Below are 15,119 nucleotides of genomic sequence, written 5' to 3'. Positions count from 1 at the left end.
ATGGCCCTGTGGTATGAGGCCAGGACAGCTGTGTCTGCAGCCCTGGTCGTTATCACCTTTACTGAGGACCACACCAGGCACGTGGCCGAGAGACTGAGAGGCTGCCCCATTCCTTGCAGCCTTTTTGCTTATGATGTCTCCACCCTTATCAGAGCTATCTGGGAAAAAATTTGGAAAAATACACCCTCTTATTTCCCACTCTTTTCAGTTCTTTGGGTTGCACAGTCTCAGTGGCGAATGACAGTGGAGGGTGACCCAGTACAGACCCCAGAGATACCTCCCACGAGTCCACATGCCCAGCTCCTCCACCGGGTCTCATAGTACCTTTCCTGTAGCACCAGGGGGCAGCACTGAGATGGGCTTGTGTTTCCAGGCAAAGACCCCAGTTCAAATCCTGCCTGTACCACTTACTCATTGGGTAACTGTGGACGAATTAATTCACCTCCCTGAGCTTCAGTCTTCGCTTCTATAAATTGGGAATAATATCAGAGTCTGTCTCATACAGTCATTGGGAGGCTTCGGCGTGCATGGCGCAGAGTGGCACTTGCTAAGTGTTAACTGTTCTTATCATCATCTGTGTGTCCCTAGGACAAGTGAAATTCCACAAGCCTGGGACTGAGTCATAGTAAACCTGTGTACCCTGAATCCAGTACACAGTAGGCACCTAATAATTGTTTGTTGAATGAATTAGAAATAAGATTCAGACGCAGAAAGTGGGAGAAGAGTTATTTGAATGAAAAGGTACTTTTTTCAACTAGTGCTTCCTGCTTGTCACGTGTTTATCTACTCAGATGGCATTTATTGAGTGCCTCCTGTGTGCCCAGCACTCACTAGACACTGGGAACATAACCATGAGCCTGCCGATACAGACACGGGCCCAGACCTCAGAGAACTTGCATTCTGGTGGCAGAGGTAAACAGATCATCACTCAAGTAACCTGTTGTCTCAAACCCAGGGGAGCGTTTGGGGGTGAGAAGGGGCTTACAGCCCCCATGTGGGAGAGAGCATCATTTCTGGGGTTCACTGTGGACCCACATCTTTCTGAAAATATGTTAACCCACGAGGCCAGAACCGCGGTGCCAGTCAGGGACCGTGAGCGCTCCGAAGATTGGCATGGAACTTCCTGGAAAGTTCCCGTGCTCTCTTGCCCCTCTCCCCAAACGGTCATTCCAAGCCTAGTGCTGACTCCACGTGTCTGATTTCCCAACTCTACTCCCCAGAAATGGAGGGGTGGGGGGGACGTACATCCCCAGCTGTCACCAAGCTAGAGAACGAGGAACCTTAACTGATGGAGACATACCATACGAACAGCCCCTTCAGGGCTCTAATTCATTTTCAAGACATTTAAGAATAACAAAATGTTTTAATGATTTCTTAGGGGAATTAGGAAGACATATTTTTGTTCTCATTAAATTGTATCCTCAGACACAAGAACCAAATGTCAGATGTGTTGTTGGTGCTCGGAGCTTCCCTGTTCACTGTCCCTGCCACACATGCCTCCCCAGCCCCTCCATAAAAATAACACTCCTGGAAATTTTGCCAGGATGAACACTCTCCTGTTTTTATACTTCCTGACAGGCAAATTATTTGTCGAAATACTTCCCATCCACACCTCCCCCCCGAAGCCACACAAGTCCTGATTCAACATTTTTGTTTTGAGTGACTGCTGCCAACACAAATCTTTGGCAGAGAATGCGATATAGCGTGATTGCTCAGCAAGTATTTTGATAAGTGTGCAGCCTGTATGTCTATAATTATGAAAGAAAACCGTAAATCTTTTGGATATTGTTCACACAGATGTGGCGTGAAGTGAGGAAAAAAAGCAGTAAAACGTGTTAAAAGCATAATTAATGTCATTGTTGTAGAGGATGATTTGATTTAAACCTTTCTGACTCCTGTACCGGTGACGGCTGATTTCTTTATTGCATTCATAGAGTCACTAGGTACCAACCCAAGTTTCAGAGAGCTAACTTATTAACTGAGTGATTAGTTAAAAGCAAAAAGAAAAAAATTTAAAGAGAAAACAAGGAAAGAGCAAGTAAGAGGACAGGCAGAGGAACACTGCTGAAGAGATAAGGGAGAGGTGAGTCCCCCCAGTTTTTTTTTTTTTTTTTTTTTTGCCTTACTTTGTATTTTTTAAAATCTGATGCAGGAGATGGCAACTCCTCACAGGCATTTCTCTCCCTGCTCCTCCTTTCAGGAGGCAAGGCTGGGCAGCTTAGGTTGATCGAGCTGTAGCATCAGACACAGTGGGGTGGGACTCTCAGCTTGGTGTTTTTTTTTTTTTTTTTGAGCTGTGTGACCTTGGGCAGGGGCCTGAACCTCTCTGACTCTGGTTTCTGTGTCTTTAGCAGAGGGATAATAGAACCTGTTCATCAGTCAATGTGAGGATTCTATACCTGTACATGAAAGCATTTGGCAGTTTGGATAATCAGCAGCCCACTGCAAAGCTGCCATCAGGGTATAAGTTACGTGAGTCACACGCATTGGCTTTGGATTTCATACAGCTCTGTCAATTATCAAGGAAGTGGGGTGAGAGGTTTAACACTACAGGGTTACTGAACGTGCAGTAGGACAATACTTTCCAATGTTTAGGATTTTTAAATTTTTCTCCACAATTATAAAAGTTGTATATGCCTACTGTCAAATTCAGAAAATACGGAAATAGGAGGGGAAAACTACCTACTAGAAAAGCAGTGGCAATATTTTGTTGTTTTCCTATCTGATCTTTTCCCCATGTACTTTTTCAAAATGGTCGTTCATTCTGCATGTACCATTTTCAATCCTGCTTCCTTTCACCCACTACAAGCATCTGTACTTCTCTGTGTGATTACAAATTCTGAGTAACTTTGGTTCCTCTTGTGTAACAGTCTCTTGTGTAGCTGTATTGTAATTTACTGAACCCCATTCCCAACACTGGGTATTCGGGGTTCTTGGGAATGCAAGGCGTATTGGTACTGTACTGTAGTTATAAGAGTGAGAAAGAAAACTTGGGAAGGGGAATGTATTGTAGCCACATATTGACCACAAACCCAGGAAAAGTGGTCAGAAAGAATAAGAATTTTTTTCCCCCTTGTTGATTTATTTTGTACTTCTTTGTTTATTAGTTACACTAAATATCTTTTCACATGTTGTGAACCACTCATATTTATTATTTTGTAAATCACTGATTCATGTACCCTTAGCACATTTTTCTATCAGAGAGATCATTTTCTTATTGATTTGTAGGTGCTCTTTGTATATTAGAGATACTAACCTTTGTCCTGGTAAATGTGTTTCATATCTTCTCCCCTAGTTTGCCTTTTGTTTCTTAATTTTGTTTACAATGTCTCTTGTATATGATACACGGCACACATTCAAAAAATATTAGCAGAAAGTAGGAAATCTTACCAGACCTTTGCTTTATGGCTTCTGGATTTATTGTCGTATTTTAAAAAAACCCTCTCACCTGAAGGTTGTAGGGTTTTTTAAGTACTTTTGTGATCTCAATTTTTAGAAATTTGAATCTTTGAAGCATTTGAAATATATGGTGATAGAAGTAGAAAGTGGGGTTAAGAATTTAACATTGTGTTTGTCCCAAATGACTAGTTCTACTGCCATCTAGTGGATAAGCCACCTTTGCAGATAAAGGCAATACAGATTTCAGTGTAATGAAAGCTGTCTTTGGCTGCCCTCACCTCCTTCCCTTCCTCCCTGTATATGCCTCTGCCCATTTGGTCCTGTTGAGCTCAGGGGAGCACAGAAGGGTAACATAAAAGGCTATTTAACCCATAAAAAAAGGAAAAGTTTAACAGCAGATTTTCCAGAGATGGTACTTAACTTCAAAAGGCATTGTCTCCCCATTTTCTGCCACACCTTTGCCTCTGCCATTTCTTCTGCCAGGAGTGCCCTTTCCCCCTGGCCACCTGTCTGATTTTTACTACTCCTGGCAGCTAAGGGTTGAAAGATGATTAAAGGAAAACATCCAGCATGATGCTGGTACCCAGTGGGTGCTCAATAAACGGCTGCTCCCTTTCAGAAGGGATGACAGGCATTTCAGCTGTGGCTTTTCATCAGCTCATTCTCTGAGCACCCACCATGTGCTGAGCCCTGTGGCAACCCAAACTTGAGTCCTGCCCTGCCCTCGGAGTCCAGCAGGGGCCACATGACCCGAAGACAGACGGCCAGAACACCCAGCAGAAAAAGGGCTTCAAGGTGGGAAGGCCAGGAGAGGTGCCTCAGGGAGAGCAGCCTTTGAATTTAAACAATGAGCTACCATCCTTGTGGGGCGGTTTCTTGGGTGCTCCCTGTGTGCCAGGCAGTGCGCTCAGCCCCTTACAGAAAGGATTTCACTTATCCCCTCTGCCCCATGGAGGTAGGTATTGCCATCCTGCCCTGCTGTGTGGCTGAGGCAATGCAGGCTCAGAGAGGTCAAGCCACTTGCCCAAGGTCACACAGCAGAGAGGTAGTGGAGCCTGAATCTTGATCCCTGGCACCAAACCCAGATGCAGGATTAATTTTAAAATTGAAAGGGTTGGGGGACTTCCCTGGAGGTCCAATAGTTAAGACTCCATGCTACCAATGCAGGGGGCCCGGGTTCGATCCCTGGTCAGGGAACTAAGATTCCACATGCTGCACAGTGTGGCCAAAAACGAAAAAAAAATTTGAAAAGATTGGAACAAAACCATTAGAAATTTGCCATCTAAATACAGTGAAAAACAGCTAAGGGTCTTTGCTGCCAGTAGGTTGAGAGGTTCTAGGGTGAGAGGATGAGCCCTTTGCAGAAATGCAGATGTGTTAGCTGGAGGAAGAACATGACCCCTAACAGACACGTACACCTGGTCCTCCTGGCCCAGGGCTCCAAAGGCTGGTACTTCTGTTGAGGAGAAATTGAGCCACAGAGCTCCAAATTCAGGGGGCAGAGAGATGCCAGAAGGAGCACTAGCGGGACTCTAGGCTGAGGGACCCTCTCAGAGTGGGGCCAGTCCCCGTCCTGCCATCTTGCATCCTGTATCGCACCTGACTTATTTGATCCTCAGTTTCCCCACTTGTGAAGTATGGATAATGATCTCACCTAATTATGGGCCCATTGGGTGGATTCAGTGGGAATGGAGAACACTTAACATGGTGCCTGGTACAGAGTAGTAGCCCCATGCAATTCATTCAACAAACATTGAACTCCTACTGTTTGATAGGCGCTCTACTCGACACCAGGGGCACAATGTTAGGCAAAACAGACACTGTCCCTGCCTGCCTGGAACTTTCTGTACAGCTTAGTCTATGGAAACTTTGCTTTTACTACAATGGACACGGGTTTGAGTCCCAGCTCTGCTGCTCCCTGGATGGGTAACCTTGAGTAACTAGCTCTACCTCTCTGAGCCTCCGTTTCCTCCTCTGGAAAAGCACACTTACCTTCTGGTACCTCTGGGAGGATTAAGCAAGGTGAAGAGTATAAAATCCTAAGCTGGTGTCTGGCACACAGTAAATGCTCAGTAGACCAGTGGCTGCCATTGCTGTTGGTGGTGGTGTTACTGTTACATCACCACCCAGTGCCAAGAAGGAAGGCCTTCCCCAGCCCCTCTGTCCGTGCTTAAGCCGGGAGACCCGGAAGCAGCCAGCCCTAGCGACGAAGGGAAGAAAGCACGGCCTCCATTTGCATACAAGGGCTGGGCAGCCCATCTGCTATCAAAAAGTTAGGATTAAAGGATCAAAGTTAGGCCCGCTGCCGCCGTCAGTAGCCTGAACCTCCTGCCCACACAGGCGCCCGGAGCCGGGGCCCAGATGGGAGAAGGCTTCTGTCTCAGAGATACTTTGGAGGGACACATGCATACTTCTGCATATATGTGTTTCTAAACAGCCTCTCGGACAGCCTTTGCAGCTCCAGCTTTCCTAAAAAAAGCTCTGAGCACGGCTTTCCTTCAGATGGACACAGTGGGAGGAATGAGACAGCTTTCCCTAGACTCACGACTCTCCCACACAGCCCCATAGACACTTTTTTTAAAAAACACCAACAGCATCAGCTAGTGGTAGAAGATGGAATAGATGATGTTCTATCCATCCCCTCCTACAGAGGCTTTGGAAAGACTGGTGTGAGATTAAAATATTATAAATCCATTGGCAGTATTCTCTAGGGGTTTAGATCCAATGTAACCAAAATGAATCAGTCATTTTATTAAGCGGTTTATGCATAAAGAGCAAGTTGATGACTGTAAGACAAAGGCACTCTATTTCCTGACGACGTTCCCCCTCCCTGCGTGCCCATCAGGACCTGCCATCTTGGATGGTTCATATTTGATCTTCCGTGTCTGCCAACGTGCTTAATTAATCCAAAGGATATGTAGTCAAACACTTCTGATTTGGGGTCCCCTGTTTTGGGCTTTTTTATTCAGGTTGGATCTAAAGCCGTTTGATTCCCGCTGCCACTGCCCTTGTCTATATATTGACAGTGTGTATGTTGCAGGAGTGAAGTGGGGGAAATAAAGTCCCGCTCACAGCTCTGGGCAGCCACATGTCTCAGCTGAAAGGTTTCCCGTGGAAGCGCTGAGCCCGGCAGAAAGCCAGGCTCCGTGGCTCCAGATGAGGCGCTACAGGGATGTTCTGTCACTTCTCCTGACACTGAGATATGCGGCTTGCCAGACGTTGGAGGGGGACACAGGTCGCTTTGGAGACTGGGGGTCAGCGGGACCCCGCACTTCCCCAAGTGGGGTCACCTGACATAGGGAGCAGCCTTGGTGTACCTGGCGCAACACAGACTTTGAATACATTGCTCACCAGGTATCACCTTTCTAGTTCCTTCTAGAGAAAGTCTCAGTCAGGTGCTAAAGCATCTTAAATGCCTATGGAACACCTGTGAATCTCTCCTTTTAACCAAGGAAGAGCCGACCTCAAGCTCAAGGTCTTGAGCAGGCAATGGGGATGTAACTAGAATTTAATAACATCAGTTTCTTGATTTTTCCTTTGTATTTATTTTAATGGTTAAAACCCCTTTTTTATGATACAGAATCCCAATGATCTACTTACAATAGTGAAACAAATATTCCTTTAAAATATATTTAAGTTAAAAACATCAAATCACGTAAGGACAGATATCAAGTTGGTAATATTTTGGTGGCAGGTGGATGCAGCTTAAGGTGTGACATGTCACCAGCATTTGACGATTGGGCCACCCTGGGTTCAAATCCAGCTCTGCCTTTTTCAGCAAGTGGCTTCCCTCTGCTGGGCTGCAGTTTTGTCATCTGGAAAATGGGGAGAATAGCAATGTCTCCTGTGGTTGTTTTGATGATTAAATGAGATATAAACATCTGCAAAGTACCTGGCGTATGTCAGGGTGCAGGGGGTGGTGGGGATGAAGAAATGTCAGTTCCAGGCTGGGTGGGCATCTCATCTGCTCTTTACCCCCCAGCTGGATATGGGTGCCCCATCTGCCCCAGAATGAATGTTTGCTAGAGTTGGGAGGATGAAGACCAGAAACTAGTGTTTTAGAGCCAGAGCCTGCTCTGAACCCAATCACCACCCACCAGCACCCAGACCAGCCTACAGGGAGGAGAGGTGAGGCTGGCACCAAGAATTACCCAGGCATCGCCAGCCTCTCTGAGCCCCGTGTCCTCATCAGTAAAATGGGTCAGTTGTGAAGATGAAGCTAAGCTGTGTTTCTGGGACAGTAACTCAGGGGGGATTGGTCAGGATGGTGTACCAGCATGTCTTGGTCTAATGGGAGCTGTTTCTCCTGGTGCTTCCTGGGTCTGGATTATTCTCTCTCAGCCCCCTGCTAGCTTCCTCATTTCCTTCAGGGCTCTGCTCAAATGTCACCTCCCTGACCAGGCTGCCTCAATTAGCACACTGCCCCCAAGCACACACCTCAGGCCACTCTCTCCCCCAACCCTGCTGTTTTTGTTCTCAGCCCCCTTAGAGCCGTTGGTTTATTTGTCCATTGTCCATCTCTCCCCTCTAGAATGTCAACCCCAGGAAGGCAGGAATTTCCTCTTATTTACTGCTGTATCTCCAGGGCCCAGAAACTTCCCTAAGTAGATGCTCAGGAAGTATCTAGCAACCGAAGAAATGGTATCTGACACATAGCAGGTGCTCAGTAAAAAGGTACTAATGAATAAATGGCTGAATTACAGACTGTATTAGTTTTTTCCTGCTGCTGTAACAAATGACCACTAACTTAGGTGCTTAAAACAAGCAACATTTCTTGAGCACCTACTATGTGAAAGGCCTTGGGAGAAAGGGGTTGCTGAGAAATGAAAGCTAGATGCTCCCAGACCCCTGTGACTGTCAGGTTCTCTGAGAAGCCTCCTCCCAACATTTCAAAGATTTGCTGTCATTTCTGTCCCTTTCACTTTGTATTTGTAAGAGCAGCTAGTGACGTTTAGCTGATGCATCAACTAATACAGTTGGACAAAGTAAGCAGGAAGCCCTCGGATACGTCAGCTACCCCAGCTGAGCATTTTACTTATGCGTAACTTGGCAGAATCTTCCAGTCCTCTGAATGCTAATATTTTTTTTTCTACCTAACTCAATTCCCAGCAATGTAGCTCAGACCTCCGTGGATTTCTCCCAGATGGGGGAGTTGGGAAGAAATGAGTTTACCCACGTGCCGTAAAGTCTAGGAATTCTGTGGGGAGGAAATAAAGAATGCAATATGCCTGGGGAAGTAAGTGATCATCGTTGCTATGCACTCTTCAGAGCAGGGACCATACTCAACCCACTGCCCTGTTCCTCAGTAGTTGGAGAGGATGAACATACAGGAGGATCAGAGCCCAGCACCTGCTGCTTTGTCTTATGAAGCACACTTGTCTTCCTGGACGACTGGTGAAATGGGTGCAGCAGGAGGGAAGTAGGTTAGGCTTAAGTAAGAACTTCCTTCCTATGAGACTTGGAGTCTAGCAGCTCCTTAGTCCTGCCTGTCTCACAGTTGGTATCCAGCCAGTTGCCATGTATTATGGGTTGAATTGTGTGCCCCCAAAAGATATTTTGAAGTCCTAACCCCTGGTACCTGTGAATGTGACCTTATTTGGAAATAGAGTCTTTGCAGATGTGATGATGATAAGGGACGGTCCTTAGGGTGAGACCCTAATCCACCATGACTGGTGTCCTTATAAAAAGAGGAGAGAGAGACACAGAGAAGAGGGCCAAGTGATGACAGAGGCAGAGATTGAAGTGATGCCACCACAAGCTGAGAAATGCCAAGGATTGCTAGGAAAAAGCGTGGGACAGATCAAGATAGCACAGCTCTGCTAGCACCTTGATTTTGGACTTTGAACCTCCAGAGTACACACGATGTATTAGTTTTCAGAGGCTGCCATGCCAAATTTCCATAAACTGGATGGTTTAAAACAATGGAAATTTATCCTCTCGGTTTTGGAGGCCAGAAGCCCAAAAGTCAAGGTGTTGGCAGTGTTGGTTCCTTGTGGAGGCGCACAGGGAGAATCTGTTCCATTCCTCTCTCCTAGCTTCTGGTGGTGGCCGGCCATCGTTGGCATTCCTTGGCTTGTAGACACATCATTTCAATCTCTGCCTCTGTCTTCACGGGGCCTTCCCTGTGTGTTGTCTCTCTGTGTCTTCCCCTCTTATTGTAAAGACACCAGTCATTGGGATTAGTCAACCCTAATCCAGTCGACCTCATCTTAAATTGATTTCATCTGCAAAGACCCTGTTTCTAAATAAGGTCAGTTTCACAAGTTCTGGATGGACATGAATTTGGGGAAATGCTATTCAGCCTAGAACACCACACCCCATCAGTTCTTCCTATCTACCTCTTGTGTCTGAGCACTTCCCCCCAACTTCTCCTGCCACCGCCCTGATCCCAGCATCACTGCCTGGACTATTGCAGTAGCCCCTGTCTGGCTCCCTCTACAGCCCATTTTTCTTGCAGCAGCTTGGATGAGCCTTTGAAAAATGCGAATTAGAACATGTCACTTCCTAATGCTCTTAAGATAAGTCCTTTCCCCATCCATATTATCTGACTGGGATGTCACCTACACATAGACAGGGACACTACTGTGCCCCCCACAGGTAGATGCTCAACAAACTCTTGCTGAGTGAAGCAGGTGCATGGACTCATAGGTCCCCCTGTGAGCTCTGCCCACTTTAGATTCACCACTGTGGAATGTACCAGCACCTCAACATGGGCTCCACACCCACAGACTCCAGAGTCTAGCTGCAGCTCCACAGGAGAGGCACTGTGACTATCCCCACTTTACAGACCAGGAAACTGAGGCTCTGAAAGGCAAAAGAGTAATCACATATTGGTTTGGGTCCTCTGGAAGCATTCACATGCCAAGATGGCACCAGATGTGCAAGAGATTTATTGGGGAAGATGCCCGTGAAGGATGAAAGAGAGGGAGAGGAGGAGACCAGGAGAGCCTTCACTTGGTGATGCTGGTCTAACACCTGGGAAGGGAGAGAGGAAAGGAAGGAGGGTTGGTAGGAGGAACCTCAAACTGCAGTGCAGCTCTGAAAAAGTCTCAGCCAAGCTAAAACTAACAGGAGCCCCAAAGCAGGATGCAATAGTCTGCTCAGGCTGCTATAAGAAAACACCACAAACTAGGTGGCTTAAACAACAGAATTTTCTCTCTTACAGTTCTGGAGGCTGGGAAGTCCAAGATCAAGGTACCAGCAGGGTTGGTTTCTGGTGAGAGCTCTTTTCCTGGCTTGTAGATGGCTGCCTTCTTACTGTGTCCCCACGTGGCCTTTCCTTTCTGCACGTGCAGAGGGAGAAAGCTCTAGTGTCTCTTCCTCTTCTTGTAAGGACAGCAGTCCTATCAGATTGGGCCCCACTCTTAATGACCTCATTTAACCTTAATTACTTCCTTAAAGCCCTGTCTCCAGATACAGTTGCATCAGGGGTTAAGGCTTCAACATATGGGTTTGGGGGAAAACATTTTAGTCTATGATACTAGGTTGCCTTTTCCAGCATCGGCAGGAGTGGCCCAGCCCTACTGTCATGACTGTCTTGCTCAGTTATTGGCTGGGAGCAGGCCTGGGGAAACCTGACCTCCAAACCAACACTGCAGTGTATCCGAAGGTGCAGCGCCTGGAGACTGTCACCAACTCCTCGCAGGACGTTCTTTCTTGAAGGGAGAGCTGGGTGGCACATCCCACACTGCCACAAGTCATAAGAATAAGGGTAATGCTCACTTAGACTCTGTTAGGTGCCAGGCACTGTCGCAGGGGCTCAGTGTGCTCATGGAGTCCCTGCACAGCCCTCTACAGTAGGTCCTGTTGTTATCCCTGTTTTACTGAGGAGGAAACTGAGGCTCAGGGGACCTAAGTGACTTTCCCTAAAGTTGTCACAGCCAGGATTTGACCATCAGCCTCCCAACCTGTCCCTCTCCCCCTTTATCTGAGAGTGGCTTTGGGAATTTGGAGGATTCACAATGTTCAAACCTCAAGTGTCAAGTTCAGCTATGAAGGCTTTTAATAATCACCCTCCCTGAGCATCCCAGCGCCAAGGAATAGGCCCAGGGCCAAAAGCACTCACTTTGGCAGGACCACACCCCTATCTGGTGATAACCAATGTTGATTGAGTGTGTGCCTCAGGGATACTTGTGATAGAAATTTGGAGCCCAGAAAAGTCTGATGCTTTGTCCAAGGTCACACAGCAAGCCTGTGGCAAGGCCAAGAACAGCGCCCTCATTCTCGTGCTTCTGGCCTAGTAATCCCCCATGCCCTGCCTCAAGGCAGCTTAGCCCACTACAAAGAATCACCAGGGACTCCGGGTTCAAATCCCACCCCTGACACTTCTGAACTCGGCGACCTTGGGCACATGGAATCTCCTCTCTGGGCCTTCATTTCCTTGCCTGGAAAATGGAAATAGCAACATCTACCTTATTGGGCCTCACCTTGGGGAAGTGATTTCACTCCCCCATGCCTCAGTTTGCACATCTATAGAATGGGAACACAACAACCCTACTAACAGTGTTGTGGTGAAGACTGTATGAATTCTAATCAATTTAAAGTGCTCCGGCTGCTAGGATTTGGCCACAGCCTGACTTCGGCTGAGTCATCTGAACCTTCCCTGACTTCCTGTCTCAAATTGAGGATCTAGGAGGAAGCACAGTGTGGGAAGAAGAGGCCGAGGCCCAAGGCCCCATCTTGGCCCTATCACCAACTCACTGGCAGACTTCAGGGAAGTCACGGGACCCCATTTTTCACCAACTGTGCACTGGGGTAGGGGTGTTGGACACTTGACAAATTGTCCCTCCTCAGTGTGACTTTCTAAGCTGGATCCTTTGAGTCCCTGAGTGGAGCTCAACGCAGGATTACTGGATTCTGAGTCTCCCAGGCACTGATGAGAGTATATGAGGCCTTACCCTGTCCTGAGTCTCCGTGGAGTTTTGCCATGTAGACCGCAGCTCCTAGAATGTCACGGGACGGTGTGCTGCCCCCTCTCAGGGTAGTAACAGCAGCCAACACTTATCAAGCCCTACTGTGCACCCAGCACTGTGCAAATCTCTATACACATTCTCTCATTCAGTCCTTGCAGCCCCATTTACAGATAAGAAAATGGAGGCTTGGAGAGGTTAACTGTCCAAAGGTCACATGGCCAGTTTAGAGCTGGAGCTGACACCAGCAGTCCTTAAATCATGCTGCCTCTCTCAGTAATCTTTTTCAGTCTTCCCAGTAGTAACTTCTGAGAAGTAGAAACTGTAATATTTTCTGACTTTTTAAGTGGGGAAACTGAGTCTTGAGACCAGCGCTGGACTTCATGTTCTGAGAGTTTAACCACTGTGTTCTACCCTGTACTGGCAAATGAAGGCAAAGAGAGCCTTGGAACCCGCTGACCCTGTACTGAGTGTCCACTCGCCACCCACCTCCTCCAGTCTGTCCAGGAGGCCACCTGCAGTCAGCTTCCCCTGGACAAAGAGGTCGAGGCAGCAAGGGGACCGCAGTGCCTCCGCGCACAACAAACGCCAATTTCTGATCCCTGGGAATGGGGTGAATGACTTCCTTTTTCACCCGAGTGTCATCTTTTGGCTTGGACAGGCTCCTAGCCAGCCGGCCCCTGAGCCATGAGCTGGATCTTTCCCACCTCCCTGGAACCAGAGCGAGCCCTCCATGCCGCTCTCAGCTGCAGCCTCCCGTGTTTATCTAACCTCCCTGACCCCGGCAAGCGCTTGTCGCCTTTTTCTTCCTTTCTCAAAAACCAGGACACAATAGGAAGCGTTTCCCTTAACTTATTAAAAAATCCAGACTTGTAAATTAATTTGTCCGTGTTGTACAAAGGCAGTGCAGATGGACTCATTAGCATGCACACAACAAATAATTATAGATGAATTTTTAGCTGGCCTGCCTAATGCGCTTGCTGGGTTAATTATGTCAATGTATAATTACATCAGCCCGGGGAGACATAATGGCATACCCTGCTGAGCAGCCCCTGCCTAATGACGGGGCATGGGGGAGTGCTGACAGAGGAAAGCCAGCAGCAGCGTTCCGTGCACCTGCTTACCTCGACACAAACACCCATTGTCTGAGCCTCCCACCACCTAAACAAACAGGCGGGAGAAGAGGGATAAAATGCAGAGGTGGCCTTGTTCCAGCCGGACCTGAAGGTCCCCAAGTATAGGCTCTGCCCCGTTTCTTCCATCATCAGCAGATATTTATTGGGTTGGACTGTGGGTCAGGCTTCATTCACCCCACAAGGGGTCCAGTGGAGGAGCAAGAACAGATGCAGTCCCAGCCCTGCCTTGTTGTGGAGTTTGCAGTCCAGCGAGTATTAATTAGGTGCACTTGCAAATCAATGAAAATTGGAAGTACAGTGAGTGCTGTGAAGGAAAGGTGCAGGCAGCTGGGAGAGCTCATACTAGAAGACCAACTGGTCAAGGAAGGCTTCCTGGAAGAATTGGCATTTGAGTTGCTAAGATGAGTAAGCATTAACTAGCTGAAAGGGATAGGGGAGGGCAGGGTGTTCCTGGCAGAGGCTCCCTCCCGTACAAAGTCTCTGGGGTGCGTTTGAGGGACTGAGAGAAGAAGGTCAGTGTGGCTTGCACTCAGAAGGGCAGGAATAATAGTGAGGGCTTCCATTTGTCCTGAGCTGACCAAGTGCCAGGCACCGTGTTGAGCACTTTACATGAATCTTCATCACAGGCTCATGAGGTCGGTACTTTTATTGTGAGGCACAGAGAGGTAGCGCCATTTACCAGGGTCACACAGCAATCCTAAGAAGCAAGTATAGATTAGACCAGGACCAGGGACATCTGACTCCAGGGTCCACACCAGCAGAGAGCAATGGCCAAGCAGATGCTGGTGGGAGATCCCAAAGGAGGGACCAGGAAGAGAGAGGGCTCTGGGGCATTGGAAAAAATGTGGACCAGACCAGCCCCCTTGGTCTGAAGCGAGGAGGCCCTGGCTTTCTTGGGACCCCATGAACACCTACCTACCTGCAGCTACTGGGGTCGAAATATCCACACCACTGAGACAGGAAGTCTTTGTGGCATCAGAGAAAGAGACCCAGACTTGAGTCTCTCCTCTGCTCTTCAGCAAGTCACCTGGCTTCTCTGAGCAGTTTCCTCATATGTGAAAACAAGTTATATCCAGGCCAGCCTCCAGGGGATGCTGGGTGCATCGTGGGAACCTATTCCCAGGGACTGGCTTTGTAACATGGAAGATGCTACACCAAACCTCCTGCCCCAGGTGGGGAGTTACTGGAAGAAGAGGTGTTGGATTCTAGATCTGAAGGAAGAGGAAGTGCTTGCTAGGTGACAGGGTGGGAGGGGGGACAGAATTGCAGGTGGAAGGACCTGGAGTCCTCAATTTAGCTATTGGGAAATACGGAGACATTTTATATCCAGGTGTATATCTCGCCCCCAGAAAAACTATTATTTAATCAGCCACAAGTGTCACAAATGATGGTGTGTTGGCCCAGATCCATTGAAAAGCAACCCAAGGGTTATATGTGCAAAGATGCTATTACGGAACATCGGGTGAAGGAAAATAGGGAGGGAGCTAGGAGAGGTGGGGAACTGGGTGAAAGCATCCAGACCACATTATAGCCTAAGGAAGGAAGCACTGGGGAAGGCCACGGGCCGGTCCTCAGCCCTCAGAGCAGTTTTGTGTCCCCCAGGAGCAGGTCTACCTCTATCCTTGCTGCCTGCAGGCCTTGTCTGGGAAGTCCCATGAGAAGGCTAGGTTTGAAC

At 47.9% G+C, this 15,119-nt stretch overlaps 1 protein-coding gene across 1 annotated transcript in view; it reads left to right on the top strand.

Annotated features, from left to right (window-relative positions):
- CUX2 (cut like homeobox 2) overlaps nucleotides 1-15,119 on the top strand; it is a 259,022-nt gene that overhangs the window by 203,989 nt on the left and 39,914 nt on the right. The window lies entirely within an intron of this gene.

The sequence above is a fragment of the Phocoena phocoena genome, chromosome 13 (genome assembly GCF_963924675.1).
Source record: "Phocoena phocoena chromosome 13, mPhoPho1.1, whole genome shotgun sequence".
NCBI lineage: Eukaryota > Metazoa > Chordata > Mammalia > Artiodactyla > Phocoenidae > Phocoena > Phocoena phocoena.
The sequence above is the reverse complement of the archived record's forward strand: the minus strand, read 5'-3'. Positions and strand labels throughout refer to the sequence as shown.